Source organism: Diadema setosum, chromosome 5, assembly GCF_964275005.1.
Source record: "Diadema setosum chromosome 5, eeDiaSeto1, whole genome shotgun sequence".
Taxonomy (NCBI): Eukaryota; Metazoa; Echinodermata; class Echinoidea; order Diadematoida; family Diadematidae; genus Diadema; species Diadema setosum.
Genome location: NC_092689.1, coordinates 22542311 through 22548581, shown reverse-complemented (window position 1 = coordinate 22548581; position 6271 = coordinate 22542311).

Below are 6271 nucleotides of genomic sequence, written 5' to 3'. Positions count from 1 at the left end.
ACTGTTCAGTGTACTCTAATACAACTGACTGCCATGCACTGCACATATGAATGTGTACTGCTAAAGGAGCGGATCTAGCTAGTACGGCGTCGAAACGATAGAGTTCTAGCCTGGCCAGCCAGCATAAAAGCGGTATGTCTGCTACTCTTTGTCTCTGTAAAAGGATTGCTTTTGAATGTTCACCCTTTTGACAATGTAGTTAATGTAGAGCATTTTTTTCTTTTTGTAATTATATTGCATTTCTTACAAACAAAAGGGCAATTGCTGTACAACCGTAATGACAATGTGAAGGCATAGTCCGGCAGCCATGGGGGGTAAGGTTGCATTGGAATGTTATAGTTTTTTTTTAATTGATATTGACTGTTAAGACCTTCTCTTTTAACAATCCACATGCTGGAGCTCTGTCAGCATTGAGCAATTTGAGATATACGCGGAAATCAAAAATGGCCGCCGGCGGCCATCTTGAAAATGCTATTTACTTTCTTTTAACCCCCTAGTACATCAAAAATGGGCATTGAATGTTTTTAGGGATGGAGAATTCAAATCTGAGGTTAGTTTCAGGATATTACTATGTTTTGATGTCTTAAAATAAAATGGCGGCCATTTTTCAAGATGGCCGCCATATACACGCATACTGTAATGTAGACTCTGTAGAATCGCGCAAAGACCTGACTTATCATTAAGTTTTCCCTTTTTTTTTGGGGGGGGGGGGGCAAGGGAGGTGCATAATGTAAACAATTTATGAAGATTAAGGCCTGTGAAGCTTAGATTCATTGACAAAAATAATACATGTTACCTGTTATAACGAAGTCGCTTATAACGAATGACCGCTTACAACGAAGCAATGCTAGCTGAAGTCCCGATTCTCTGTACATACAAACCTATACATATATCACAGCGATTCGCATACAACGAAATTCGCTTATAACGAAGTATTTTATGTGATCCCAAGCATTTTGTTGTAACAGGATATGACTGTAGTATTACAGGGGCCGCGGAACCGGGGGGGGGGGGGGGCTGCCCAGCCCCCCCCCCCCCCCACACACACACACACATACACACTTTTGGTTCGTGAAAAAAAAAGAAAAAAAAGGAAAAAAATCGGGGAAAAAATCAAAATTCCCATGAATATTAATATCCCAAGATTCCGCCCTTACATTAAGTTCCCGTCTAAGCACGAGCATAGCAAAAGCGGGGGAGGGGGGGGGATGGGGGCAGTTGCCCCCTTAAGATTCTGAATAATTCTGAGTGCACAAGACTTATCACTTACATTCCGAAAAAATCAAAAGTTCCGTCATGTACAAGGGGAATATCCCCTTTTAATCAACCCTTTCCTCTCTCGGTTTCCCCGATCAATTTTTTTTAATACTTTCCCAAATATTCCATCAAAATATGCCTATACAAAATATAGATCTCAATTTCAATTTTAAAAAGGCAAAAGCTCCCTGTACGGGGAGGGTGAGGATAGCACTCTCCCACGCTTTCTCCCCATCCCCCCCCCCCCCCCCGTGCAAACAAGCAGTAGACTATGGCTACACTTCGAGTTTTCCAAACATATACCACATAATGTGTGCACAAAAACGTTTAACTGCAATCAGAAAATACAGAATCTCCCTCATGTAGGAGGGAGAATAGGGCTTATACCCTCCCACATCATCCTGCTACGTCTCCTTCTACAGACTTGCACTTCTCTATTTGACAAATTTTCAGATATTCCAACAGAAGTGTGCGCCAGATTGTTGAATTTCAGTTCTAAAAATGAAAAAAAAACCCTCCCTCGAATATGGGAGAGGTATCTTGCCACCCTCCCGTTGATTGGTCCCCTCTATAGACTTAGGCTACGGTCACAACCCCCAAAATCAGCCTGCTCGGCGACCGGTCGGCGAGTTTTTAGCCAAAACCGGTCGGACAACGACCGGTGACCGACCAGTGACCGACCAGGCGCCGCTGATTTTTAGGGCATCGGTCGGTCGCCGCTGAAGTTTTAACGCGGAGTTAAAATTTCAGCGGCGACCGACCAGTTTTCACTCACTGCCCAAAATACGCTCGGTGTCCGAGCAGGAACCGTCCAGGCACTGACCTAATCGAGCGGTCGCTGCCGAGCGATTTAAGGAACAAAAATAATAGAGACAAAAATGACAACAGCACAGAAGAAAACCAAGAGAATAGATCGAGCGGTCGCCGTCGAGCGATTTATGGACTAAAAATGTTCAGATAAAAATGACAGAGGCACTCAAGGAAATCAGGGCCTAGATGGAGAAGATAATCTAGCGCAATGTGAAAGAAGCAGGGGGAGGGATAAGAATGAACAACAACAGATGGGGAAAATTAAAATATGAAATTAAATAGGAATAGAAAAATACTGTAAAATATAGAAGCAAAAAAAAGATATTTTGGAAAATTCTAATCTATTCTAATCTTTGTTCCATCTTGGGTGTTCCTCCCTTTTGTTTTATTTCCTAATTTTTAGTTATCTGTGGTATATATAGCTGAGCTTTGTTAGTTGATAACTTAACTCTTAGATCTTTTGCCTCAAATTTTCTCTTAATTAATTAATTAATTAACACATCACAAATCACATAAGTACATTAATAAACACAGGTAGCTCGTGAGAAATTTCCGGCAGAGACCGGCATGTGGCCGCCGGTACGCCTACGGGTCACCGGTAGATGACCTATCGATCACCCGTCGGTCGCTGAGCGATTTCGTAAAAATCGGCCGGTGGCCTGTGGGAGATCGTCCAGTTGCCGATGGGGGCATCGCTCGGTGACTGCTCGGACTCTGCTCGTTGCAGATCCCCAAATTTCTCCAAAATTTTACTGAAATCGATCGGTGACCGACGGGAAATCGACAGGGCACTGCTCGCGGTCATCGCTAGGGTTTTACAGCCTGCTCAACATCTCCAAAAACTGCTGAGCGGTGCCAAAATCTCAGCAGCGACCGAGCAGGCTACAAATCGGTCGGTCGCCGCTCTGAGTTGTGACCGTAGCTATTACACCTTGGGGAATGAAAATTAATTTCCCACAAAAAGTGTGCTTCAGATCGCTTTATTTCAGTTTTAAAAACTCAATAGCTCCGTCAAGTGGGAGGGGGCATCCCCCTCCCACACCCTCCCCCTCTACCTCATTAGACTTTGTACATACACACAGGTGATGCACATGCGGAATAATAGCTAAATCCTGTGATTTTGCTATTAACACTTCCCTGAAAAAGCCCTAATTATTTCCATTATTTTTTTTTTGGGGGGGGGGAGCTAGAAAAAAATCCAAGTATTGCAACAAAAGATTGCACCAGATCGCTGAATTTCAGGTCTGAAAATGTAAAATCACCTCAGTGTGGAAGGAGAAATATCCCTTATGTACACCCTCGACGTGTGCATGCCTTTTCTGTTTGATTGCTTTACAACAGACAGCGTTCATGAAATTCATTGTAATAATTAATACAAGAAGTTTATTCAAATGCTACCACTAATGTCTTTATAGGCAAGTTGTTCAATAATAATCCACATCAAAATATCCTGCTACCTTCATTAAACAAGTGTGGCCGTTTCAAGTCCATAAGACGCGCAAAAACACGCATCAAACTGCGCCATTTACAACATAAAAATGCAAAAAGTTCTCACCCTGGGAGGGGGACACACCCCCTCTTTTTGCTCGGCTCACTTGGCTCGGTCGCTTCGCTCCCTCACATAGTAACAGCCCCCCCCCCAAGAAGGGGGGGCGGCATGACCTTGACCCCCCGGTCTCGCAGCCCCCCCCCCCCCCCTCCAAACTGAAAAACGTTTTCAAGGTATTTTTTTGATGTGATTTTTTTAAATACTTCTTGATTGTTTTGAAAGTGATCTCTTCTGGGTGATACAATATAATGATCAAACTGGAACCCTAATGACGGTTGGAAGATTTTTTTTTTTTTTTACATCATCCTGCTGTTGGAGGACCTATCCGTGCTGAAGAGTAGTGTGAAACAATTCAACAATCCTACCTGAATGAAGTGCTTGTTCCCTTGTAGTGTCACTATTGGTTACACTGCTACAGGCAGAGGTGATAAAACAGATCTTCTGTTCTAGCAAGAACCAAATATTTAAGTTTGTCTACTACTTTATTTGGTTCAGATGTATGGATCATGTTCCTGAATATCAATCTTTTTCCTGAAGATACTGTTTATGCATCTATTTCATCTGTTTCTTCTGGATGGCTGGTAATATCTCTTGCCTCTCTCGTTTGGTCATTGTGACAAGAATAATGAGCCGTTACAGAATAGAAGTATTAAAAAAATCATATCAAAAAGATACCTTGAAATTATGTGTATACCAATGTATACAGAAAAGCAACATGACTATTTTGAAATACTTCTGAAAATACTACAGTCGAATCCTGTTATAACGAATAAAATAATAAAATACTTCGTTATAAGCGAATTTCATTGTACTTCAGCTAGCGTTGCTTTGTTGTAAGTGGTCATTCGTTATAAGCGACTTCGTTATAACAGGATTAACCTGTATTGTTTTTATCAATGAATCTAAGCTTGATTAGGCCTTAATCGTCACATATATATTTTTTTTTTACACTATGCACCTCCCTTGTCTAAAAAAGAGGGAAAACTTAAATGATAAGTCAGGTCTTTGCGCGATTCTACATAGTCTATACACTACAGCATGTTGATGGCGGCCATCTTGAAAAATGGACGACATTTTATTTTAAGACATCAAAACATAGTAATATCCTGAAACTAACCTCAGATTTGAATTCTCCATCCCTAAAAACCTTTGATGCCCATTTTGGATGCGCTAGGGAGGTTAAAAGTAAGTAAATAGCATTTTCAAGATGGCCGCCGGCGGCCATTTTGGATTTCCGCGTATATCTCAAATTGCTCAATGCTGACAGAGCTCCAGCATGTGGATTGATAAAATAGAAGGTCGGAACATTCAATATCACTTAAAAAAAAAAACTATAACATTCCAATGCAACCTTAGCCCCAAAATCAGGGTTTGGCTGCCGGACTAGCATGGAAAATTGCTATATTGCTATATGCTAGTGCATGTTTCCTATATTGTCCTGGGGGTTCGATGTTTTTTAACACATCCCACTCGGTTGCCTTTGAATGTGCACCCCTTTATCGTCTGTTAACTCCATTAAATTTCATTAAATAAAAGTGTCTTTGCTAGAGGACCAGAAGGACTGTTTAAAGGCATGTACCCATACATATGCATTTGCGTTGGTACAAGATTATTGCATGTTTTAGACTGCCTTTGGGTGGGGTAATTTTGGGCACCCTCCACGTGGTTGTCTTCGTATGTGAACCATTTTCACCTTATAGATATTGTAGAACAATAATTCTTCTATAACTTCCACTGAATCTAAATGGAAATGAAACGAAAAGGACGTTATAGAGGGTGTTTCTTTTTTCGCTTCAAACAGCTGTATTCACGTGTGTATAATTGTTTTGTATCGGGCCGTGAGGGTATAGGGATAAATTCGGGTACCTCCCTGCGAGTCGCTTTGACTGTGCACCACTTTTTAAAGATATACACATTGTAGAAAAGTTTTGATGCATTACAGTATTCCGTTGGCTCGGTACCCTTTGCATATTATGCAAATGAGGCCCAGATTATGTACGTGGAAATATTTGCATCGCACTAACTCACATTGCAAACATAGGTTTCAACACTTTCGGTGTTCCAATCTGAAGTCTAGAAGCATAGTTTTTATGGAAACACTGTATTTTTATCATTATGGGAGCTAATTTGCATACTATGCAAATGAGGCCCAGATTATGCAGATGTAAATGTTTGCATCGCACTAACTGACATTGTAAACATAGGTTTCAACACTTTCGGTGTTCCAATCTGAAACCTAGAAGCATTGTTTTTCATGGAAACACTGTATTTTTATCATTGTGGGAGCTAATTTGCATATTATGCAAATGAGGCCTAGATTATGTACATGGAAATGTTTGCATCGCACTAACTGACATTGTAAACATAGATTTCAACACTTTCGGTGTTCCAATCTGAAACCTAGAAGCCTAGTTTTCATGGAAACACCGTATTTTTATCATTTTTTATCATGTTGTATGTGTGTGGCGCCTAACATGTGTGTGGCGCCTAACAGGCTGCCCCCTTGTCTGCTCTCTCCAAGATCATGTATTCTACCTGTTTCTACTAGAGTTGCTCGAGTAGAATTACTATCGGTCTCTTTGTTGTGGAACATGGAACTTGCTAGACATTTTTCGACGATTGGTTTCATATTTCTGTGGACTTAACAGTCAGAAC